Source organism: Dendrobates tinctorius, unplaced genomic scaffold (assembly GCF_039654945.1).
Source record: "Dendrobates tinctorius isolate UK_male_01 unplaced genomic scaffold, ASM3965494v1 ptg000064l, whole genome shotgun sequence".
Taxonomy (NCBI): Eukaryota; Metazoa; Chordata; class Amphibia; order Anura; family Dendrobatidae; genus Dendrobates; species Dendrobates tinctorius.
Window position 1 is genome coordinate 10,900,650 of NW_027361732.1, and position 27,424 is coordinate 10,928,073.

The 27,424-nt window shown below is 43.4% G+C and overlaps 1 protein-coding gene across 1 annotated transcript in view; it reads right to left on the minus strand.

Annotated features, from left to right (window-relative positions):
- The window catches only part of CCDC122 (coiled-coil domain containing 122), a 49,782-nt gene extending 39,312 nt beyond the window's left edge, over positions 1–10,470 (minus strand). Inside the window, exon 1 of the mRNA XM_073580296.1 lies at positions 9,860–10,470. The gene's annotated coding sequence lies outside the window, so the exon portion shown is untranslated. The remainder of the gene's footprint in view (positions 1–9,859) is intronic.
- Positions 10,471–27,424: the final 16,954 nt, after the last annotated feature.

Consider the following 27,424-nt stretch of genomic DNA (forward strand, 5'->3'; position numbering starts at 1 on the left):
TCAGAAACCAGGAAAATAGACACACCGTACCGAATCAGCAGGTAGAACGGATAGTCAGGACTTAGCAAGAGATCAGTAAACCAGAACGGGCAATAGTCGGTACAGAAATGGAAGGTAGGCGCATAACAGGGACCGACCGGGTCAAAAGCCAAGATATCAAACACAGAAGCATGCACACTGCACAAACGCACAGGGGTCACTTAAACTAAGCCAAGGGCAAAAGTATAGCTGACAGAGAACCCTGGTAAAGAGTGAGTATAAATACCCCTCCCAGATCCAGAAAGAGGCCACATACACTTAACCCTGTGAGTGCAGGGCAAGAACCCCGTCCAAACCATGACATAATCCCATCAAAATTTGTATCCTCTTAATATATTGCAGTCACCATATAGCACTGTGTACTTACAATTGCTCATTTTGCCTTTCTACCCAACTAATTCTTCATTTCCATTAGGTGTATGAGATCACGTGATTAACCCCTTAACCCCCAAGAGTGGTTTGCACGCTCATGACCGGGCCAATTTTTACAATTCTGACCACTGGGAACGCTTCCATGGATCCCGGCGATTCCGACACTATTTTCTCATGACATATTGTACTTCATGTTAGTGGTAAAATTTCACTCAAATAACTTGCGTTTATTTGTGAAAAAAATGGAAATTTGGTGAAAATTTTGAAAAAATGTCGCAATTTTCCAACTTTTAATTTTTATGCCCTGAAATCACAGAGATATGGCACACAAAAAACTTAATAAGTAACATTTCACATATGTTTACTTTACATCAGCACAATTTTGGAACCAAAATTGTTTTTCGTTAGGAAGTTATAAGGGTTAAAAGTTGACCAGCAATTTCTCATTTTTGCAACACCATTTTATTTTTACGGACCACATCACATTTGAAGCCACTTTAAGGGGTCTATATGATATAAAATACCCAAAAATGACACCATTCTAAAAACTGCACCCCTTAAGGTGCTCAATACCATATTCAAGAAGTTTATTTACCCTTCAGGTGCTTCACAGGAATTTTTTGAATATTTAAAAAGAATGAACATTTAACTTTTTTCACAAAAAAAATACTTCAGGTCCAATTTTTTTTATTTTACCAAGGGTAAAAGGAGAAATTGGACTGCAAAAGTTATTGTGCAATTTGTCCTGAGTACGCTGATACCTGATATGTGGGGGGGGGACCACTGTTTCAGCGCAAGGCAGAGCTCAGAAGGGAAGGAGCACCGTTTGACTTTTTCAATGCAAAATTGGCTGGAATTCAGAACGGATGACATGTCACGTTTGGAGAGCCCCTGATGTACCTAAACAGTGGAAACCCCCCACAATTGACTCCATTTTGGAAACTAGACCCCCCAAGGAACTTATCTAGATATGTGGTGAGAACTTTGAACCCACAAGGGCTTCACAGAAGTTTATAACGTACAGCCGTGCAATTAAAAAATCATATTATTTCCACAAAAATGATCTTTTCACCCTCAATTCTTATTTTTCCAAGGGTAACAGGACCCTAAAAGTTATTGTGCAATTTGTCCTGAGTATGCTGATACCCCATATGTGGGTGTAAATAATTATTTGGGCGCATGGCAGAGCTCGGAAGGGAAGCAGCGCCATTTGACTTTTTTGGCTGGAATTGAGATCTGACACCATGTCACGTTTGGAAAGCCCCTGATGTACCAAAACAGTGGAAACCCCCACAAATGACACCATTTTGGAAACTAGACCCCCCCAAGGAACTTATATAGATGTGTGGTGAGCACTTTGAACCCCCCAGTGCTTCACAGAAGTTTATAACGCAGGGGAGGGGAAATAAAAAAATCGTATTTTTTCCACAAACATGATCTTTTAGTCACCAATTATTTTTTATTTTCCCAAGGGTACCAGGAGAAATTGGACCCCAAAAGTTGTTGTCCAATTTGTCCTGAGTATGCTGATACCCCATATGTGGGAGAAAACTACTGTATGGGCACACGTCGCGGCTCAGAAGGGAATTAGTGACATTTTGGAATGCAGACATTGATGGAATGGTCTGCGGGTGTCATGTTGCCTTTGGAGAGCCCCTGATGTACCTAAACATTGGAAACCCCCCACAAGTGACCCCATTTTGGAAACTAAACCCCCTAAGGAACTTATCTAGCTGTGTGGTAGCACTTTGAACCCCCCCCAGTGCTTCACAGAAGTTTATAATGCCCGGGCGTGAAATAAAAAAATCATATTTTTTTCCACAAAAATGATATATTTGCCCCCAATTTTTTATTTTCCTAAGGGTAACAGGAGAAATTGGACTCCAAAAGTTGTTTTGCAATTTGTCCTGAGTAGGCTGATACTTCATATGTGGGGGTAAAACACTGTTTGGGTGCATGAAAGAGCATGAAAGAGAAGGAGCCTTATTTGACCTTTTCAACGCAGAATTGGCTGGAATTGAGATCAGACGCCATGTTGCGTTTGGAGAGCCCCTGATGTGCCCAAACAGTGGAAACCCCCCAACTCTAACTCCAACCCTAACCCCAACACACCCCTAACCCTAATCTTAGCCCTAACCTTAGCCCTAACCCTAGCCATAACCCTAGCCCTAACCCTAGCCTTAGCCCTAACCCTAATGGGAAAAAGGAAATAAATACATTTTTTTAATTTTATTATTTTTCCCTAACTAAGGGGGTGATAACGGGGGGGTTTGATTTACTATTTATAGCGGGTTTTTATGTTTGGCAGCTGTCACGCTTTTTATTGTAAAAATAGTTTTTGCATCACCACATTGAGAGCTATAATTGTTCCATATTTTGACCCACCGAGTTATGTGAGGTCTTATTTTTTGTGGGACGAGTTGACGTTTTTATTGGTCCCATTTTCGGGCACGTGACATTTTTTGATCGCTTTTTATTCCGATTTTTTGGACGCAGAATGAACAAAGCCCAGCTTTTCATGAATTTCTTTTGGGGGGTGCGTTTACACCGTTCCGCGTGCGGTAAAATTGATAAGGCGGTTTTATTCTTCGGGTCAGTACGGTTACAGCGATACCTCATTTATGTCTTTTTTTATGTTTTGTCGGTTTTATGCAATGAAAACAATTTTATATAAAAAATAATTATTTTGCATCGCTTTATTCTGCAAGCTATAACTTTTTTATTTTTTTGCTGATGACACTGTGTGGCAGCTCGTTTTTTGCGGAACAAGATGATGTTTTCAGCGGTACCATGGATATTTATATGCGTCTTTTTGATCGCGCGTTATTGCACTTTTTGTTCGGTGGTATGATGATAAATCATTATTTTTTGCTTTGTTTTTTAATTTTATTTTTTAAGTGGTTTGCTAAAGGGGTTAACGAATGGGACAGTTTATAGGGCGCGTCGTTATCGACGCGGCGATACCAAATATGTGTATTTTTATTGTTTTTTGTTTTTTTTATTTCCGAAAAATGAATTTATTAGGGAATATTTTTTTTAATTTATTTAGCGATTTTTTTAAAATTATTTTTTTAAAATTATTTTTACACTTTTTTTTAAACTTTATTACATTGTCCCAGGGGGGGACATCACTGATCGCTGTGACAGATCAGGCACTGCACAGGCTTTCCTCATGCCTGCGCTTTGCAGGCACTGAGGAAGCCGGCTCCCTGCAGGCCCCCGAAGGTCCCCGTCGCCATTTTGGATCCGGGGACCTGCAGGGAAGGAGACCCCCGCAGTGGCGCTGCACATTGCGCGGCAGCGGGGGTCGCAGGGAAGCACAGAGGGAGCCCCTTCCCTGCCGATGCTTCCTTTAACCCCGGTACACCTCGATCATGTTTGATCGCGGTGTGCCAGGGGTTAACGTGTCGGGGGCGGTCCGTGACCGCCCCTGACACATTGTGTCGGGTGTCAGCTGTGACAATCAGCTGACACCCGGCCGCTGATCGCTGTGACGTACTATCCTGTCCCTGGGAATTAAGTCCCAGGGCACATGGATGGAATAGTACGTCACATGGCAGAAAGGGGTTAAAAACTAACTAGCTGAATCCTTCTATGCTCTATGTAGAAACATGCAGTCAATTTTCCCTGTATGAGTCATAAGTCACTCCAAAAGTCTCTGGCGGGGGAGAAGGAGCAGCTGGGGCAGAAGTTGAACAGAGTAATGATAAATGCAGGCACACAAGATTTTCTATTTCTACATAGAACAGATAAAATAGATGATTCAGCTGGGTAGAAAGGCAAAAAGAGCAATTGTAAGTACCCAGTACAATTATATAACATGACGACTGCAATATATTAAGAGGATACAATTTTGATGGGAGTGTTGCATTAATAAGGTTATTAATGGTTCTCTGAGGAATGTTCTGCCATGCTGAATGCATTTGCGCACAAATCATTAAGATCCGTAGCTGTCAGCTCACTTTGAAATTGCCAATTACCAGTGATGTCCCAGATGTGCTCAATGGGAGACAAGTCCAGAAAAGCTGCAGGCGATGGTAGCACTATGATACCATGCAGGCTGCTCACAGTCTCCATCTGAAAACCATATGGGAAACATCACGAAGAGAGACCCAAAAGAAGGTATTCAAAAAGACAAGGACACATTAAAAATATTAAAAAAGAAACAAAGATCATGAGGGGGAGGGATATAGTCAAAAAGATATTGACAAATAGTATACTCCAAAAAATCACTGTTACAATTGTACATCCTCCATAGCAAGATGACAATCCAGATAGCCCAGTATACACAATTGTGGTGCCCCTGAGGGTTCAGTCACCACAGAGGTACTGCACCTCCTCCTGAGGTGTGGTACCCCACCATCCAGGTAAGGTGGAGACACCTGACCACGCTCCAGCACCTGCATCCCACACAACATAGTAGTGTAGCAAAGCACCCTTTGGTGGCTCCCTGCTTGGAACACGAAGCGTGCTGGGAGGCGGGTGGAGTTTACTTTGCACTAAAAGAGCGGAAAGAGGATAGGATTTAGTTAGTTAGTCACAGGAGTCTGACGAGGTCAGTCTGTGAAAGGAGATCCCCTGAGTGGGATGGATGAAGGAAGTGCTGCAGCTGACCTCAGTGATCTGGGTCCGCTGGCACAAGAAAGGAACATCGATAGAAAGCCTGACTCTCCATAAGAAAGAAAGGATTAGTAAGGAACGTGAGGAGAATAAGAGAACTAAGGATCAGGGTTAGAGGAGAACCCTTCCCAAGTTCTAAGCGCAAGGCCGGGGTCCGGTCCCCGAGGTTGTACGGATACTAATGGTCCTGCAGCAGACACCGGAGGAATAGAAGTAGTGACCGCTTTAATCCCACACCAGACTTGGGGGCACAACAGCAATGTGTGTGAGCCGGGACTAGGTAGAAGGAGTCCGTGAAGTAGGCTACAGCTGTCTGCCATACAAGTAGAGTTCATAGGAACATCTGACAGGAGGAACTACAGTGTAACTCAGTACTGTGAGTACTTCATTCAAAGGCGCTAAGAGGGAGACGTTCAGAAAAGGCACATATGTTGGCGGAGTGTTGGAAAGGAGTACTTCATCTTGCCTGTAAGTTGGCTGAGCTCCTGACCCAGAGGACACGGCATGGATGCAGGCACCTGTACCACAACAGACTGTGAGTAAAGCTTTGGAACTACATGCCCTGGTGTCCTCCACTTATTCCTGCGCCAGCCTGCCCGATACCGCTACATCCCTCCTGCGCCCGACACTACACCATCTAAGTGTCACTTCACCTACACTGCCCTGGGACTACAGCCCTGCCTGTGGAGGGCTATAACATTATTGCTGCATTACACCATCTGTCCCAGAGGATCTGTTTGCAGCATCGGCTTAATATTTGCCGAACACCACAGGTGGCGTCACAAATCACTTATAAACTTTCACCACCATAAGCACACTGAAACAACCCCTTTTGCAATGGAGCCACAAGGCCATGGACCGGGTCACTGCTGCCGTGACAACTCCCGTTGAGAAGATCAACCAGCCCGGTACTGAGTACCCCACGGCCCTGGCAAGTGAGGGCACTCCACAATCATACCACATACCAAAGAAAAAATGTATATATTAATATAAATGTTCAGTGACAGTATATTATATAAATTATAAAGTGCACATAAATAGCTAATTGGCATAAACTGTATTTAAAATAGCACAAGTTAAATGCTAGGAGGCATAAATTAAGTTATAAATACCGCAAGTTAGATGCTAGCAGGCATAAGTTGTCACTCCCTGATGAAGCGGTAGCGAAACGGAGTTGAAGTGGTGTGATGGTGTTTCGGTATGTCCCTATCCGTTTCTGATAGAACTGCTATGGGTATTATCCATTATTAGGGATGAGCTTTCCGATATTGAAATATCGGAAATTGGCCCGATATTTGCGATATCGGAATTCTGATTTCCGATTCCGATATTTTTTTCACATCGGAAATCGGAAAGCAGAAGAAGACTAAGCATGGTTTAAAGGGAGTGTATCCATTCCTCCACGTGGTGCTCCTGGAAACTCCCTGCAAAGCAAGGTGAGCTGAACGCAGACACATGTCAGTCAAAGGGCATATTGACACCACCACTGGCAGTTTTAATTTAATAATGTAAAATCACTAACCCTAACCCTAACTATCCCTAACCCTTAACCCTTACCACTAACCCTAACTAACCCTAACCACTAACCCTAACCCCTAACCCTTACCCTAACCCTACTAACCCTAAACCCTAACCCTAGCCCCTAACCCTGCTAACCATAAGCATAACAGTAACCCTAACCCTACTAACCCTAACCCCTGACCCTACTAATCATAAGCATAACCCTAAACCCTAACCCTACTAACCCTAACCCTACTAACTATAAGCATAACCCTAACCATAAACCCTGACTCTACTAACCCTAACTAACCCTAACCCCTTACCCTAACCCTACTAACCCTAAACCCTAACCCCTAACCATAACCCTACTAATCCTAACCCCTAACCCTACTAACCCTAACCCCTAACCCTACTAACCATAACCATAACCCCTAACCCTAACCCTACTATCCTTAACCCCTAACCCTACCCCTACTAACCATAAGCATAACCCTAAACCCTAACCCTACTAACCCTAACCCCTAACCCTACTAACTATAAGCATAACCCTAACCGTAAACCCTGACTCTACTAACCATAACTAACCCTAACCCCTAATCCTTACCCTAACCCTACTAACCCTATCCCTAAACCCTAACCCCTAACCATAACCCTACTAATCCTAACACCTAACCCTACTAACCCTAACCCCTAACCCTACTAACCATAACCATAATTCCTAACCCTAATAACCCTAACCCTACTAACCATAAGCATAACCCTAACTCTAGATAACCCTAACCCCTAACCCTTACCCTAACCCTACTAACCCTAACCATAACCCTAATTCTAACCCTAACCCTACTAACCCTAACCCTACTAAACATAAGCATAACCCTAACTAACCCTAACCCCTAACCCTACTAACCATAAGCATAACCCCAACCCTAGCAAACCCTAACCCCTAACTCTAACCCTAACTCTAAACCCTATCCCCTAACCCTAACCCTACTAACCCTAACCCTACTATCCATAAGCATAACCCTAACCCTAACTAACCCTAACTCCTAACCCTTACCCTAACCCTACTAACCCTAACCATAACCCTAACTAACCCTAACCCCTAACCCTAAACCCTAAACCTTACCCTACTAACCATAAACCCTAACCCTACCCCAACTAATCCTAACCCAAAGAAAAAACACCACTGTAAAGAAGATGGTGACCAGTTTTCCTGCTACAGCTTTCACTCTGTGCATTTTTCTAGCGATTTTTTTGCTCCTCTGCCTCTGCAAACTCCTTCCCCATTATCCTGAGGTGTTTCCCCTCCATTTTATCCATTATATGGCACTGTAGTGGTCATTTTGTAATTCCGATTTTTTTTTCCCATTGACTTGCATTGATATCGGAAATCAGAAATTCCGATATCCGATATTTTTTCAATATCGGAAATCGGAATTCCGATACGATATTGGGCAATATCGCTCATCCCTATCCATTATACAGTAACTGTCCTCAATGCGATTTAGCATGCATTATTTACAAAGCAACTTAAAATAATTTATTTTTGGTACTTCCTTCTTTTATAACATTTATTTCTAACATTATGAAGAGCACTCACCACATAAATCTTCATCCAAGGTTTCCTTTATTTAAATAAGGTGCATACAGGACACAATTTATTGCACATTTGTCTCCCGTAAATTATATCTTGTATGTGCCTTATGTAAATAAACGGATATCTTGGATGAAGATTTATGTGGCAAGTGCCGTGAATATAACTATCTTCATGAAGGATTTTGTTGTATCTTTCTGATCACAGAGCACTACCCATTTGTAATGTGGAGACCTGTGGATTTTGCCTTTTACATAATAGTGTCAGCTTTTTCTCCTGTGGTGGACTACGCCATGAAGAGGCCTTCATGAGGTAATGTATAGAATTATGGAATCATAGAATGTTAGAGTTGGAAGTGACCTCCAGGGTCATCGTGTCCAACCCCCTGCTCAATTCAGGATTCACTAAACCATCTCAGACAGATGTCTGTCCAGTCTTTATGTTGTGTCTCCGACATTTTATTTAACATCTGATTTATTATCTGCTTATTAATGTTTACAGTGTTTTCTGTCTCCATCTAGTGACCAGAGTCATAACTGAAGTGTTATTGTGTGTTTTACTTTCATTTTGCCATTTCCTCCGTTTGCAATGCATTTTTGTAAGGTAGCAATGCTTTCTGGGAGCCTTTTGCAAAGGATTATGGTTAGTTCAGCCTCCAATTCCCTCCAGTTCTCCATTTTCCTTTAGCCTGCATTCAGGAAGCATCTCATTTCTCTTCTCCCCTTGTGATAGCATCGCTGGTACGTATTTATGCTTCCTGTATCTAATTCCTGTCTCATATTAGCTTGGTTAATCAGTCCTTCCCCTGGTTAGTTATTAGTGCAGATGTTGATTTATAATGTATTATGTATAATATGTATCCCTGATGTACCCTGTATTGACTGAGTGTATATATTAAGTTTTGCTTGTAGTTTCACCACATCAATATACCATCACGTTCAATAAAAGCACAGATTCAACCACAGTCTCCTTATTGGACCCCGGTATAGCAGTTTAGCTGCCTGTATAGCTACATGAATTCTGCTTCATTTAGTGAGGACAGAACACTCTGAATAGAATCACAGACACCAGTCCTGTTACAGCGGCGGAACACGCTTTAAAAATATAAATAAACGTGTTCACCGCCCGGGGTCCACCGTGCAGCAGATGGAAGAACCGCAGCTAGAAGACACAGCACTGTGGCGGTAATGAGCACGGGGTTCTATATCACCCAGGTGCAATCAAGCAGTCTCTGTTAAGTGCACAGAGCTGCTACAGGAAAAATAGAAAAGTAACGCTGAGCCTGTTAGTAACACAGGAACTCAGCGGCACACATGCGGTAGGTAAAAACCGGAGTAGTTAAAACGTCACTACGCCCAACACCTACCGTGGTAACAAGTGTGCTGGCGTCGCAACCGCGGACGCAGAAATAAGCTGCAACTGCAGCGCAGCATGAACAGAGCCGCAAGCAAGGCGCTGCAAGGACGCTGGCGCAATGCAGGACACTTAGCTGCTGAACAAGGTATGGCTGGAGCACGCTGGCGCTAGCGCTGCTACTGGCGGCTGCCCAATCAGTCACACAATCGTAATATCAGAGGGAAGGGGTTTCATAATAAGTCATCCACCAGTCCAAGCATCCAATACCATACACACAGCAGCAGTATGAAAATACTAGCGCATGGCGGAACAGCCATGCGCACTTTTTATAGTGTACGATTATAGAAGGATAGGGAAAATGAAGGGAGGTCAGCTCACCAGTCTCGGTTGCGATCCATAATCCTCCTGCGCACGGAGTCACCTTGATCAGGGGTGTTGACTGAAGCAAAATAAAGAATGGAATCTCCAGCGCTGGACTTCAGTTAAAAATACATCATTTATTGTAAATTCTTAAAATAGAACAGAAAAAAGTATGGATAAGGACATACAGGCAGATGGGGTCTCTGGTGGTCTCCAACCAACGCGTTTCGACCTAGAGGGTCTTACTCATGGTTCACACTAGACCAATACTGACGACTACAAATAGTACAAAAACTAGTAAATCACAGGTGTTGGACAAAAGAATTAATGAAAATAGGGAGTATCCCTACCAGTTAACTCTTGCAAACACTCAGCCTAATGTGGAGCTGAAACAAAAACTTGTCGGAAAAACAAAAAAAAAAAAAAAAAAAATCTAATAAAAAGATATCATAAGAATATAATAACAATCACAAAAATTATCAGAATAACCAGAATTGAATAGGACTAAGTAGAATGTAAATATACAGAAGAAAATATCAATCTAATTGCAATATTAAATCAAGTCGTTTGTTCAGACCTAATGGTACTCTTGTATTTAATTTAAAAATCCAAAAGGATTCACGATTTAATAATTTTCTCCTGAAATCACCTCCCCTAGTAGATCTATAGACTTTCTCTATTGCTATAATTTTGAGACTATCAGTTTTACCTCCATGAACAGTTTTACAATGATAAGAAACTGCTGAAATATTATAATTACTACTAGTAGCTTCTGACAAGTGTTTCCTAATTCTCTTTTTAAGAGGTCCTATTGTACAGCCTACATATTGTAGGTTACAAAAAACGCATTCAATAACATATATTACTCCTTCTGAATTACAATTTATGTGAGACTGAATAGGGTATGATATGCCAGTAACACTAGAAGTGAATCTGCTGGTTTTAACCACATAGTTGCAGACTTTACAGGGATGATGTCCACATTTGGAAAAGCCTTTATATGACAACCAAGTATTATTTTTAGTTCTCCTATTACTGATAAAAAGACTGGGGGATAAGATATCGCTCAAAGCAGGAGCTTTCCTGGCTATGTATCGTATCTGGGTATTGTCCAGAATTTGACCAAGTTTATTATCATTGTGTAAAATAGGTAAATATTTTTTGACAATGTCCGTTATCTTATTGAATTGTGGACTGTACATGGTAGAAAAACTAACTATAGGACGGTCATAATTATTACAGGGGGCCCGTGTGCGATTCTTTTTCTTGCTAGCAGTAACTCCAGTGTGTACAAGGCTCAAAGGAGATTCATTCAGCAGGGTGTGTCTATCGATCCTGCTGACAATATTATCAGCTTTCCTTAGCATCCAATTAGCATATCCTCTGTCCTTAAGTCTAGATAGGGTTTTGTTTGATTCTTTAGCAAATGTTATAGGTGAGCTGCAATTTCTTTTTAACCTAATTAATTCTCCCACTGGAATGTTTTTAACCACGTGCTTGGGGTGACAAGAATAAGCTTGTAAAATTGAATTTGTATCTGTGGGTTTTCTGAAAGGAAAAACGCAGACCTTTTGGTTGTCAGGATTCACAGACTTAAGGGGGTTTTACACTAAGCAATATCGCTAGCAATATCGCTAAAACGTCACTGGTTTTGTGACGTTATAGCGACATTGCTAGTGATATCGCTATGTGTGATACTTACCAGCGACCGGCTCCCCCGCTGCTCATCGCTGATCGCGCGAGAATGTCCGGCTCCATTTCTCGTCGTCTGCTTCCTGCTGGGCTTCCTGCTGTGACGTCCAGCGACGCGTGGAGGCGGGCGGGAGGACGCAGGATCGCTGTGTGTGAATGGTAAGTATCGTGCGCTGCGTCGCTGCTGCATCGCTGTGAGATCTTTCTGTATGAAAGCTCACTAGCGATCATTTAGCGATGCACCAGCGATCCTGACCGGGTCGGATCGCTGGTTGGATCGCTGGTGCATCGCTAAATGTAAAAGGGCCTAAAGTCACATCCAGATAACTGATAGAAAAATCCGACACTGTAAATGTAAATGAAAGATTAAAATCATTCATATTGATATAGCTAATGAAATCACTAATCCCTGAGATGTCTCCCTTCCAAATCAAAATCAGGTCATCTATAAAGCGGCCATATAGTTGTATATTTTGTGAAAAGGGATTATTGTTACATAAGATATATTTCTCTTCCCAAACAGCTACTGTAATATTAGCTAAAGCTGGGGAACATTTACCCCCCATACTTACTCCTTGTTTTTGTAAGAAAAAAATTCCATCAAATGAAAAATAATTATGTGAGAGAAGAAAGGAAACTGCATCCACAATGAAGGATTGAATTTCTATCACATATGTGCTATATTTGTCCAAAAAGAATGTGAGACTAGAAATAATCACATTGTGTGGTATGGACGGGTATAGACCCACCACATCACAAGTAATCCATGAATATTCTGGTGACCAATGATAATCATCCAAGGCAGAGATTAACATTTTGGTGTCTCTGATATATCCTGGAAGATCAATGACCAAAGGTTGTAGGTAATGATCAACCCACTCTGCCAATTTCTCTGAAAAAGACCCTATCCCCGAAATTATAGTTCTAAAGGGGGGGGGGGAACAAATCCTTGTGGATTTTAGGAAACGCATGATAAATGGGAATCACAGGGTTCTTGATATTAACATAATCATAAATTTTCTGTGTTATGGCCCCTGTGACTAAACCATCGTTTAATAATTTTGACAAATCACACTGAAATTTAGACGTGGGATCACTAGAAATCTTGGAATAGGTAGCAGAATCATTCAAAATGCGCAGATTTTCTGAATAATACAGACCAGCATTAAGCACGACTACTCCACCCCCTTTATCTGCCTGTCTCACCAGAATGTCAGCATTATCTTTTAACTCTTTCATAGCTGCTCTCTCTTGTGCTGTTAAATTGTCATATGTCATTTCTGAAACACTTGTCAGAAGCTACTAGTAGTAATTATAATATTTCAGCAGTTTCTTATCATTGTAAAACTGTTCATGGAGGTAAAACTGATAGTCTCAAAATTATAGCAATAGAGAAAGTCTATAGATCTACTAGGGGAGGTGATTTCAGGAGAAAATTATTAAATCGTGAATCCTTTTGGATTTTTAAATTAAATACAAGAGTACCATTAGGTCTGAACAAACGACTTGATTTAATATTGCAATTAGATTGATATTTTCTTCTGTATATTTACATTCTACTTAGTCCTATTCAATTCTGGTTATTCTGATAATTTTTGTGATTGTTATTATATTCTTATGATATCTTTTTATTAGATTTTTTTTTTTTTTTTTTTTTTTGTTTTTCCGACAAGTTTTTGTTTCAGCTCCACATTAGGCTGAGTGTTTGCAAGAGTTAACTGGTAGGGATACTCCCTATTTTCATTAATTCTTTTGTCCAACACCTGTGATTTACTAGTTTTTGTACTATTTGTAGTCGTCAGTATTGGTCTAGTGTGAACCATGAGTAAGACCCTCTAGGTCGAAACGCGTTGGTTGGAGACCACCAGAGACCCCATCTGCCTGTATGTCCTTATCCATACTTTTTTCTGTTCTATTTTAAGAATTTACAATAAATGATGTATTTTTAACTGAAGTCCAGCGCTGGAGATTCCATTTTTTATAGTGTACGGGACCTTCCGGAAGTCTCCATAACCCTGAGCTGGACCGATGGAATTAGGAGCAGGACCTGAGCACCTGACTCCTGAGCTCCAATGGGAGGTTGTCCCAGGAGCATGCTCAGAGTATGGGGTGAAGGACTTAGCCTCCGGAGAGAGTTGCTGAAAAGCAAACTCTTCTGCAATCTCTCCTGCAGTGGACGGATAGCAGGAGACTGCAGGATGTAAGGGTCTAGATCTCTGCATAGCCAGGGCAGAAATCTGACTCCTAACAAGTCCTACTCATTCCAGGTACGTTAACAGCTCAGTCGTGGAACTAGTGGTGCAGCCATTTCTCCAACGTTTCCCAGGAGCCATTTCTCAACACAACAACACCAGGCCGCATGTTGCTTGTGCTTCTGTGAGCAGCCAGCGTGGCCTGCAGCCTCTCTAGAATTATCTCCAATTGTGAACATTTGGGCATCATTGATTTCTCCCGCGCATCACCCCTCCTCTGGAACTCTCTCCCACAACGTATCAGACTCTCGCCTACCATCGAAACCTTCAAAAAGAACCTGAAGACCTACCTCTTCCGACAAGCCTACAACCTGCAGTAACTACCGATCGACCAAGCCACTGCATGACCAGCTCTACCCTCGCCTACTGTATCCTCACCCATCCCTTGTAGATTGTGAGCCCTCACGCGCAGGATCCTCTTTCCTCCTGTACCAGTCATGACTTGTAATGTTTAAGATTACTTTACTCGTTTTTATTATGTATACCCCTTTTCACATATAATGCGCCATGGAATAAATGGCGCTATAATAATAAATAATAATAATAATAGGCAACTGAATAGGTTGCTGCCAGCAGGGGATCTTGATGATCTGCATACCTAAGTGCATTTGGCATGGTGTATAATTCCTCAGACAACCATTAATAATCTCATTGATAGAATGCCAAAGCTTGAAAGTGCATGGATTTCTGCACAAGGTGCACGGAAAATAAATTTAGTGAATAATCAATGTTTTTTAAATTTTTTATCATCTTTCATCATTTACAGATCACTAACATGTCTAACACTTCTGTAATTGCTATAATTCCATGACTTTTCCTTCTCTGTGTTACAATTTCAATTTTGAGGAGTGCATATATAATGTTGGAATAAATGCAAAGAAAACCTTCCAAGAAAAGCAAGAGTATAACATACTGTTTGCCACCATGTGGCAATGAAGGAAAAGATCAATGTGCGGCTGCTGGTAAAGTAATGAAAAGTAATTATGCAATCAACGTGTAAGGAAAAAGCCAGTCGGCACTGCCAAAACTACTGCCGATATAAAGCTGTCATATCCATACTGCTAATAGAGGCTGAACCCCGTGATCTCGAGTCCTGGTACAGAAAACACAATGTATGAGTCCACATGGAAGGAAAGAAGACCATAGCACTCACCAATCCAGGTGAAAAAGTCCGCTTTATTTAGCAATCCGCATTAAAACTTCATGGCTGGGAGGCTGGAGGGAGGAGTGAGCAAAGTTTGAAGATGGCCGTTTCGTGCCTACCTGCTCTTCAACGGGTTGAAGTTGAAGTGCTAGTAGGCACGAAACGGACGTTGTCAGACTTTGCTCACTCCTCCCTCCAGCCTCCCGGCCATGAAGTTTTAATGCGGATTGCTAAATAAAGCGGACTTTTTCACCTGGATCGGTGAGTGCTATGGTCTTCTTTCCTTCCATGCGGAAAAGTAATTATGCTTTAGGATTCTTTATTTTACTTGTTATTTTATTCTTCAAAAATATTTAGGAAGTGAATGTTTCATATTAAAACATTTGATAAATGTTATTTGCAGTAATACATGAATACTTTTTAAGAACACACACTATAACGATAAGTAAAATGGGGTGTAGTGGGAACAATGAATTTAAATGAAGCCAAAAAAGTAGATTATGCAGTGCCGATACATCTAGGGAACACAAAAAAGGCTGCGTTTGTAAAATGTCTGTCAGGAGAGATCCAGGAGGCCAGCAGGTCCCATCAAAATCAGCAGTTCTGGCCTACTTGTCTATTATGTGGATATGGGCCTTAAAGGGGTTGCCCGGTCTTAAGGCCCCGTTACACATAACAATGTCCCAGCGATCCCACCAACGATCCGACATGGATGGGATCGCTGGGACATCGTTAGGCTGAAAGCTGGTGAGCTGTTACATAGACAGCCCCTCCAGCGATCAGGACCAGCGAGCACGCTGGTTACCAACGTAAACAGCTGGTAACTAAGAGCTTCGCGGCTCTTAGATACCCGCTGTTTACATTGGAAACCAGCGTCCAGCGTCGCTGGTCTCTCGCTGCCACACGCAGTGATGCGCGCTGGCCAGCGAAGACCAACAATCAAAAAATGGCCCAGGACGATGGAGCGTGATCAGCGATACCCGGCAGGGGGGTCGGTCGCTGATCCATGTCACACACAGTGATCTCGCTGGCAGGATCACTGTGGCGTCACAAAATCAGCGATCTCGCTGGCGAGATAGCTGTGTGTGAAGGGGCCACTACAAGTCTTCAGTCACTCTATGGGACTGCAGACTTGTGAATCCTCACATCGAGTGCACTGCGCGTTGTGAGGATTCTCAGTCAGAGCTGGGAGCGGCAGTCATGTGTTCATATCCAATATACATACTCCCGGCTTGATTCCGAATAGATGTGCACTTGTATTGAGTGAGGACGAAAACAGTCTGATCAGAATGTGGCCGAGAGTGTGTACATCACATGACTGCCGCTGACACTGGAGGATCCGCGCAGCGCACAGTGTGTGTGGTGTGAGGATTCACAGGTCTGCTGTCACACTGAGTGACTACAGACTTGTAGTCTACGATTAGACAACCCCTTTAAAACTAAGTATAGTATACAATTTTCTGCTAAAAGAGAGGAGAGCTTTGAGGGAACGCACATGCCTGCAATACAGAGTTATTGAGAGACACAATTGCACTGAACCAACCTCAAAGTGCCAAATACTGAGCTAAATAGAAGGAAGTTCCTGGTTCTGTGGAGTCACATGGCGCATCACATGATCCCTCTCAGCCAGTCAGGAGGCCTGAAAAGGATTATGAGATGCAGCTGTAGCTCCTGTTTCTGAGCAATTATGGAGTGTCACATGGTCTTTTTCCACTGACTGAGAGGGGTCATGTGATACACCATGCGGCTCCACAGATCCAGGATATTCTTTTTATCACCCACTGTTCTGTCACACTAGTTTAATAAGGAGTCTGTCATGGTGACAGATACGCTTCAAAACCTGACAGAACTCCTGACATGTCTATTTTCCCCAAAAACATAATAATTCTGGAACTCTGCATTGTGCTGTCCCTCTGTTAGGCTGGTTTCACATTTGCGTTTTTTAGCGCTGGAAAAAAACGCATACCTGCGCATGCGTTTTTTCCCCTATATTTAACATGGGTGCGCATACCTGCGCGCTGGTAAGCGCATGTATGCGATTTTCATGCGCTGCGTTTTTTTGGGGTGTGCGTTGGTATTTTCCAGACGCAGCATGTTGCATTTTTTGGCCCTTGAAAAAAGCGCATGCGCACGTATGCGCACGTTTTGCGCTAAAAATGGCCATTATAGCCTATGGATGCGCATACGTGCGCACTGGCATGCGCAGGTATGCGTTTTTTTAGCGCTGCGTTTTTTTGGTGGTGTCCACTTGTTGTCCTAGTTATAATCTTCTAAAGTAAAAAAAAAAAAGTCTATATAAAGGAGGTGCCTGCCAAAACTCTGCCACTACTACACTGACAGATTGAAGAGCAGACAGTCAACCAAGAACCCATTATATCAGCGAAGAATGTGAGTATATTACATTATATGCCTGTCCTTTTAAATTATGTATGTACTAATGATTTTTATTATTTTTACATGCAGTATGTCTTCAGAATCAGAGTATTCCCCATCGCGGCAGGAATTGGCGCAAGCAGACCGTGAGGTGATTATTTTTGTGCATCTGGTAAGTATATCTGCTGCTTCTCCAAATCTCTTATGCTTTTTTCAACTTTTTTAAGACATCGTCATCATCCTCTTCTGTGGACGGGACTAGTGAGGGCGAAGAGCAGGAGCAGCGAAGCCAAGTCCCGGTGGTGATACGGAATGTAAGTATCAAATGATTTGTAATGTTCTTTATTTTTTATCTTCTATTTTTACTCTTTTTTATGTTTCTTTTTTTGTAACTTTTTATTCAATTTAATTTGGATTATTCTAATGAATGTGTTTTGTCTAGGTTCCACAACGAGATGAAGACGTGTACCTGGATAATGAGCAGCTCATCAGCCTGGTCCAGGAGCGTTCGCCGTTGTGGGACAGCCGTGACCGGCTGCACAAGGACATTGTGGTGACCTGGCGGCTATGGAATGAGGTGGCCGCAGCGTTGATGGATGGCTGGGACAGCGCCACAGCATCCTCCAAAAAGGCGTTTAGTGAGTATTTCCCTGCTCTGTATTGTGCCGCAGTGACTGTTGTCCTTGATGGCACTGTTGGGTTTCGTGCTAGGCGTATTCTAGCAGGAAACCCAACAGTGTCATCGGGGTCTACAGTGACTGCTTTGAGTATTGTATTGCTACATTGTGCCGCAGTGACTGTTGTCCTTGACGGCACTGTTGGGTTTCGTGCTAGGTGTATTCTAGCAGGAAACCCAACAGTGTCATCGGGGTCTACAGTGACTGCTTTGAGTATTGTATTGCTACATTGTGCCCCAGTGACTGTTGTCCTTGACGGCACTGTTGGGTTTCGTGCTAGGTGTATTCTAGCAGGAAACCCAACAGTGTCATCGGGGTCTACAGTGACTGCTTTGAGTATTGTATTGCTACATTGTGCCGCAGTGACTGTTGTCCTTGACGGCACTGTTGGGTTTCGTGCTAGGTGTATTCTAGCAGGAAACCCAACAGTGTCATCGGGGTCTACAGTGACTGCTTTGAGTATTGTATTGCTACATTGTGCCGCAGTGACTGTTGTCCTTGACGGCACTGTTGGGTTTCGTGCTAGGTGTATTCTAGCAGGAAACCCAACAGTGTCATCGGGGTCTACAGTGACTGCTTTGAGTATTGTATTGCTACATTGTGCCGCAGTGACTGTTGTCCTTGACGGCACTGTTGGGTTTCGTGCTAGGTGTATTCTAGCAGGAAACCCAACAGTGTCATCGGGGTCTACAGTGACTGCTTTGAGTATTGTATTGCTACATTGTGCCGCAGTGACTGTTGTCCTTGACGGCACTGTTTTTTTTTTATCAACAGTGGACAAAGTCCGAACACGTTGGCGTTCGATCAAGGACCGCTTCAACAGTGATGTTCGTGCTGAGGGCCAGGTTCGCAGTGGATCTGCGTCAAGGACCAGAACTAGATACCGTCACTATCACGCGTTGCAGTTCCTAAGACCGGTCCTTGCCACAAGATCGTAAGTATTATAAATTTTGGGTTTTTATTTTTATTAATCTGTGTTTTTCTAATCCACAGCTGATGCTTCTTGTAAAGGCATGGTAGTAATGATTTTCCTTTCTTCAACAGCACCTGGAGCAGCACCCTGCAACCTGGCCCTGGAGCGGTCCTTCCTCGGACGTCCTCTGACCCGTCCCAGCCATCCGACAGCCAGGAAGCACCTTGCAGGTCAACCACACACACAGCTGGTGACCAGGAAGCTGGGCCATCAGGTGTTCCCCTGTCCCAGGTCTCTGCCACTGGTTATGCGGGCACTACCCGCCAGCGGCAGAGGGCCTTGGACAGGAATGTCTTGCCCGAGTTTATGCATTTGAGCGAGACATTTAATTCCAGCCTCAAGTCACTGTCCGACAGAGTTGAAAGCGGTTTTGCACTCATGGAACGTGGTTTTAACCACTTTGAACACCGCTTCAATTCTGTAGAACAGCGCCTTGACCGTCTGGAGGCCGACCTCAACAGACCAGGACCATATTTTTTTAGTAAGATTGAAAAGGGCATGGCTGAACACCTTAGTCCTGATCAACAGCTGAATGTGCTGCAGGCCTGCAACAATGCTTTCTTGCAGGCTATGCAGCATAATCGGTACGGTCAGCAGTCAGTGGTGTCCTTTCCACCTGTGCCACCATTGACTCGCTTCACCTCACTACCGACTTGTGCTGCATACCACTGCACGGACACCTCTATTCAAAGCCAGGACACCCACCGTTACACCACCACAAGTCTGAGTGCAGCTGGTCACTTCACCGACACCACCATGGCAAGCGCTGCTCCTGTCTGGAGCACCACCGCCACTCCCATGCATGCGTGGAGCTCAGCCACCACTAGGCAAACATGGAACAGCCCTGCCGCTACAACAACATGTAGTAGCCCTGCCACCACCACTCTGCAAACCTGGACCATCACTGCCGCCACCAGTCCTCCTGCAAGGACGAGCACTGACAACGAAGAGCAGCAGCAGCAGCCACCTCAGCAGCAGCAGCCACCTCAGCAGCAGCAGCCACCTCAGCAGCAGCCACCTCAGCAGCAGCAGCAACCACCTCAGCAGCAGCAACCACCTCAGCAGCAGCAGCCACCTCAGCAGCAGCAACCACCTCAGCAGCAGCAGCCACCTCAGCAGCAGCCGCCACCTCAGCAGCAGCCGCCACCTCAGCAGCAGCAGCCGCAACCTCAGCAGCAGCAGCAGCCACACCTGCAGACGGGGGACCTACACTCAATATTTGCCCCTAGTTCAAGGCGAAATCTATCAAGGCGGGCATTGGGCCAAAGTCGGTCCAGGCACACAAGCCTACGGCGACATGCCATTACAACTAATGTACCTGAACAGATTTCCTCTCCTCCAAGTGTTCCTAGTTTAATTCCCTTAACTGGACTACCTTCCCCCACAAGTTTTGTTGCCCCTTCCCCTCAAACACCGTCTTCAACAGCAAGTGTTGCATATTCCCTGCACACCCCCAAATTGAAACCATCTGCCCCCAAACGACGGAAAAAATAATTTTTTGGTTTATTTTTGTGATAAAAAATAAATTTACATTTGTGGTTCACCATTACTAAGTTTCATTAATGTTGTTTGCGCCGCTCACACACACTGATGGGTTAATACATGTTAAAAACCAACCCAAGGCCTAGTATAGTCATATGTGAAATAATACACGGACTAGTATAGTCATACCAAGGCCTAGTGTAATAACTCGAGTTTTACCAACTTGGATCTGGTTTCATGAAAAACAAACTGTTGAAACTTGTCTTAAAAATAAGTTTCTTTCTAGTTTCACCAGTTTGTTTTTTGTGAAACAAGATGCTAGTTGTTAAAAATCGAGTTATTACAGTAGGCCTTGGTATGACTATACTAGGCCGTGGTATTTCACATATGACTATACTAGTAGGCCCAAGGCCTACTATACTCATATTTGAAATACCACGGCCTAGTATAGTCATTCCAAGGCCTAGTGTAATAACTCTAGTTTTACCAACTAGAATCTGGTTTCATGAAAAACAAACTGTTGAAACTTGTCTTAAAAATAAAGTTTCTTTCTAGTTTCACCAGTTTGTTTTTTGTGAAACAAGATGCTAGTTGTTAAAAATCGAGTTATTACAGTAGGCCTTGGTATGACTATACTAGGCCGTGGTATTTCACATATGACTATACTAGTAGGCCCAAGGCCTACTATACTCATATTTGAAATACCACGGCCTAGTATAGTCATTCCAAGGCCTAGTGTAATAACTCTAGTTTTACCAACTAGAATCTGGTTTCATGAAAAACAAACTGTTGAAACTTGTCTTAAAAATAAAGTTTCTTTCTAGTTTCACCAGTTTGTTTTTTGTGAAACAAGATGCTAGTTGTTAAAAATCGAGTTATTACAGTAGGCCTTGGTATGACTATACTAGGCCGTGGTATTTCACATATTACTATACTACTAGCCCAAGGCCTACTATACATACTCATATTTGAAATACCACGGCCTAGTGTAGTCATTACAAGGCCTAGTGTAATAACTTTATTTTTACCAACTAGAATCTGGTTTCATGAAAAGCAAACTGTTGGTTTCAAGTTTCACCCGTTTGTTTTTCGTGAAACAAGATCCTAGTTGGCAAAAATTGAGTATGCCTTGTTATGACTATACTAGGCCGTGGTATTTCACATATGACTATACTAGTAGGCCCAAGGCATACTATACTCATATTTGAAATACCACGGCCTAGTATAGTCATTCCAAGGCCTAGTGTAATAACTTGTAAGTTGGAATGGAGCAGATTACATTCATCCACTCAATGCTGACTTGTATTCCCCATGGACTTTCATTGGGGTTGGGTTTTGAGGGTTGTGTTTTGAGAAAATCACATACTTTGTTTTCAACTAGTTGCACAATTTTCTCTTGAAAAAAAATGGTTTCCTGATTCATGGCCTGCAGCTTTGCTCGTTCCAATATATTTCACGCAGACTAGCAATGCTGCATTTTAACTCATATGTGTATTTACCTGCCCAGGTGTGTGAACATCATAAAATTCAGTTATACATGGGAAGTTTTTTATTAAATTGGAGTTTAAAAAATATAGTGCACTCAGTAATGGTATCAAATAAGGTTTTTTATTACCATAAACAAACAAAAACATTACACCATTTCATCTTGCCAGTGCACCCGTCCTACATCAGAAATAAAGTAGGCCGCAAATTGGTCCCTCATTTGGCCAACTTCAACGGATGACCTGAGAGTGTGCTGAGTGAATTCAGGCAATGGGTTAGGAGCATCATCGTCCAGTTCAAAGGTCGGGTGCTCTTTAGCCATCACAAAGTTATGTAGAACCACACAGGCCTTCACCACCTCATCGACTGTTTCAAGTTTAAGATTAATGGCCGTGCCCAGAATTCGCCATCTGGAAACAAGAATCCCAAAAGCACACTCGACAGTTCTTCTGGCCCTGGTCAGCCTGTAATTAAATATTTTTTTGGTGTGGTCCAAGTCCCGGCTGGAGTAGGGTTTCAGTAAGTTTCCGCACATTTGAAAAGCCTCATCGCCAACCATTACAAAGGGCAGTGGCGGAGCTTCGGTGTGAGGAAGAGGCCGTGGCATAGGGAAATTAAATTGGTTGCCATACAACCTACGGCCCATGTCTGAGTTTTTAAAAGCCTGTGAGTCATTACCACGGCCAAATGCTCCAATGTCCACTGCTACAAACATACATCCGGCATCCGCAATCGCAATGAGTACTATTGAAAAGTACTTTTTGTAATTATAGTACTCAGATCCCGTTCTTTGGGGTTTGATGATCCGTATGTGTTTACCATCAACAGCTCCCAAACAGTTGGGAAAATTGCATACTGTCCAGAATTTGTCAGCAATTTCCATCCACTTTTCAGCGGTGGGCAGGGGCATAAATTCTGGGCAAAGAACATTCCAGAGAGCCCGGCAGGTGTCAGCAACAATTCCAGACAAGGTAGAGATTCCAATACGGTACTGGAAGTGTAGTGAAGATAGGGTTTCTCCAGTCGCCAGGAATCTGTGAACAGACAAAGAAGTAAAATTAATATTTATGTATATTATTTTAAAAAACTATAAAATAAAATATTAGTACATTCACGAAAACTAATTACCCACGGTTTTGAATACTAAATTTAAAAAAAACCCATCAGACCGCACCCCTTGGTTTTTAAAACATACCGTAATGTCACCAGTAGCCGTTCCTCAGGAGGAATCGCACGACGGAGCTGTGTGTCCTGTCTCCGGATGGATTGTTGGACACGAGCAAGCAAATCCATGAAACTTTCGTGGGACATCCTGATATAATCTGTAAATTTCTCCGGGTTTGCCTGTAGCTCGCTGTAGAGGGTGTGGTATGCCCCACGGCTCTCCCGGAGTTCAACAATCGGATGTATCCACATACGCCGCCGTCTTCGCTGCCTCTCTCTCTTCATTTGTTCATGGCAAGCAACTGCATACGCCTGAGCCATCGCGATGTCCAAATCCAAGTTGAAGTGAAAACTCTTCCAGCGCAGATCCATGGTCACGAGAAGAATCAAGCAAATGTGAAGAATACTGTAGACAGGGTCTATATATTAACATACCACACCCACAATGAAGTCCCATTGGTCTTGTGTGTTGTTGAATGGTTGTTTTTTCATTTTTGTGGGGTTTTTCCAAAATCTGTAAAAAAACGCAAACGCACAAAAAACGCATACAAACGCGCAAAAACGCTGCGTTTTTTTCCTGCATGCGCATAAAAATGCTTGAAAAAAACGCAGCGTTTGTATGCATTTGTATGCGCTTTTTTAATGCGTTTTTTTGCGGGAAAAACGCGCTGCAAAAAAAAGCAAGTGTGAAACTAGCCTTATCCCTACTGGAAATGCATTAGCAAATTGATGACTGGTCATTACCATTTTGCTTGTCTGACACAGTCCAATCAGTTCTGACAGAGTTAAGACGCTTTCATGACTCAGTATTTTGGTCAGTATTTATAAGGCCAAGAGTAGAACCTGCGCAGAAAAAAAGGTGTGGCGCCTATTCACCAAAACCGACGAGAACAATACTGAACTTAATTAGGGGCATGATGGAGTCAGCCACTCCTGATTCATTAAGAGGCGATATACCTCTTAATGAATCTGATGCATCTGACAAGTGGTGTGCACCTCCGTGTGCTCCACAGCAAATCTTATTCCAGTTAGGGACTGGAGTAAAATTTCTGGTGCAAAGTATGCCACAGCTCATCAACATTTTTGCACTCTGTTTTGAGCAAAAATGTTGTGATTTTTCAAAGCGATTTACAATCACTATGATGAATTGGGGTCTATGAAGGGCATTACAATCGCGGTCGCTGAGGGTGCGACTGCAACCAGGGCCAAGCGTTAGGGAGGCCCGCTGACACCAATTTCACCTGTCGCACATTCAGGTGAAACGTATTGTGGTGCAGAGATCCGCTACCTCCCTGCATTGCAATACACACAGTAGGCCAATCAGAGGTTGGCAGCAGCCATCGGCTTGCCAGTGATGTGTGGCGCATGGCAGTGATCTCAAACATGCAAGCCTCTTCGCCAGCAACAGAAGTGGGCGACACGTGACATGGGAGCGAGGGAAGGTGAGTAGAATTGTTTGTTTCTTTTTAAAATGTGCTGGAGAAGAACGGAAAGACCCCCAGATGGGGACATTAAACCAGAATGGGGGACATTTTTCTATGGAAGGGTGATTTTTTTTTAGGATCTAGAATGCTACTAGGGCCCATACATCTGACCAATATGAAGGTGGGGTCCCAGGTTCAAATTTTGCATCGGGCCCATCGATTGCATCGGGCCCATCGTAGTTACACCACAGGGGCCTATATTAGGAAAATTTTCCCCTTTTCCCTGTATGCTGATGCAAAATACTGCCATGTGAGATTGGCTGCTGCCTGTTTGGAAAAAAAAATGTACGTGATATATCCAAGAGCAGATGTCTGTTGTTTCCAGCAGCTAAGTATAAAAAATGGACATAAAATCTCAGACAATCAGTACAATATAGTAAAATAAAATATTTTGCAAATTTGATTCTGCAAAATTACTGACAGTTCTGGGCAGGAAACCTTTGAAGGTGTTAAAACATATGTTTGATTATAGTTTTAGTTGCATCATCCACCTCTCACCATTCCATCAAGTGGCCTCTGAGAGGTGTCTAATCCTGAAGGGTTTCCTGCGGAAAGCCATACACAACACCCTCCCTCTTTGCTTTTGAGTGAAGGGCGTAGGGAGCTCCTGTTTGGATGTTGCAGCCTTCACTAAAGAGCAGAAAAGAAAGATGTAAAAACGATTACTGCAGAGAGGCTGAGAACACATTAGTCTTTGGAACTCCCCAGATAGTGCTTAGGCTGTGTTCCCATTTGCGTTTTAACACTCAGTTTGTCTTTTCTTGTCTTTGGGACTCATGAACGGTGACAATGTCAAAAACAGATCAATTACATAACTGATACAAATGGAACCATAGGGATTACATTGATTATTATTGGGTCCTCCATTCTGTTATGTGCCTGCTTTTGAAAAAACACTTCATCATGGTGCTTTTTTCTTCTGTTCTAAAAACAGACACATAGGAGAACCCAGGTTCAGGCTTATATTGGATCCCAGAAGAATCAGTAAATTCACCTGTGAGGCCCTGTGAAGGAGTGGGTTCCCGACTTCCCTAAGTGAGCAATGGTTGGCACAATACACTTGATTCACTAAGTGCAGACTGAGGCTGTATCACAGCATTCATTTAGTAAACTGCCCAGTTTATTACTATATAGAAACAAAGATAAATTTGTGAACCACGAGGAAGAGAGGTGAGTATTTAGTTTATGGGGGAGATGTGCATTATACTACAGAGGATGGCTTTGGGGGTGCATATACTACAGAGGATAGCTATGGGGGTGCATATGCAGAGCATGGCTATGGGGGTGCATATACAGAGGATGGCTATGGGGGTGCATATAGAGAGGTTGGCTATGGGGGTGCATATACTACAGAGGTTGGCTATGGGGGTGCATATACAGAGAGTGGCTATGGGGGTGCATATACTACAGAGGATGGCTTTGGGGGTGCATAGACTACAGAGGATGGCTATGGGGGTGCATATACTACAGAGGATGGCTATGGGGGTGCATAGACTACAGAGGATGGCTATGGGGGTGCATAGACTACAGAGGATGGCTATGGGGGTGCATATACAGAGGATGGCTATGGGGGTGCATATAGAGAGGGTGGCTATGGGGGTGCATATACTACAGAGGATGGCTATGGGGGTGCATATACAGAGGGTGTCTATGGGGGTGAATATACAGAGGGTGGCTATGGGGGTGCATATACTACAGAGGATGGCTATGGGGTGCATATGCAGAGGATGGCTCTGGGGGTGCATATACAGAGGATGGCTATGGGGGTGCATATACTACAGAGGATGGCTATGGGGTGCATATGCAGAGGATGGCTATGGGGGTGCATATACAGAGGATGGCTATGGGGGTGCATATACAGAGGGTGGCTATGGGGGTGCATATACTACAGAGGTTGGCTATGGGGGTGCATATACTACAGAGGTTGGCTATGGGGGTGCATATACAGAGGATGGCTATGGGGGTGCATTATACTACAGAGGGTGGCTATGGGGGTGCATTATACTACAGAGGGTGGCTATGGGGCTACATTATACTACAGAGGTTGGCTATGGGGTGCATTATACTACAGAGGGTGGCTATGGGGGTGCATTATACTACAGAGGGTGGCTATGAGGCTACATTATACTACAGAGGGTGTTTATGGGGCTACATTATACTACAGAGGTTGGCTATGGGGTGCATTATACTACAGAGGGTGGCTATGAGGCTACATTATACTACAGAGGGTGGTTATGGGGCTACATTATACTACAGAGGTTGGCTATGGGGTGCATTATACTACAGAGGGTGGCTATGGGGTGCATTATACTACAAAGGGTGGCTATAGGGGTGCATTATACTACAGAGGCTGCCTATGGGGGTGCATATACTACAGAGGATGGCTATGGGGGTGCATATACAGAGGGTGGCTATGGGGGTGCATATACTACAGAGGATGGCTATGGTGGTGCATATACAGAGGATGGCTATGGGGGTGCATATAGAGAGGGTGGCTATGGGGGTGCATATACTACAGAGGATGGCTATGGGGGTGCATATACTACAGAGGATGGCTATGGGGTGCATATGCAGAGGATGGCTATGGGGGTGCATATACAGAGGATGGCTATGGGGGTGCATATACAGAGGGTGGCTATGGGGGTGCATATACTACAGAGGTTGGCTATGGGGGTGCATATACTACAGAGGTTGGCTATGGGGGTGCATATACAGAGGATGGCTATGGGGGTGCATTATACTACAGAGGGTGGCTATGGGGGTGCATTATACTACAGAGGGTGGCTATGGGGCTACATTATACTACAGAGGTTGGCTATGGGGTGCATTATACTACAGAGGGTGGCTATGGGGGTGC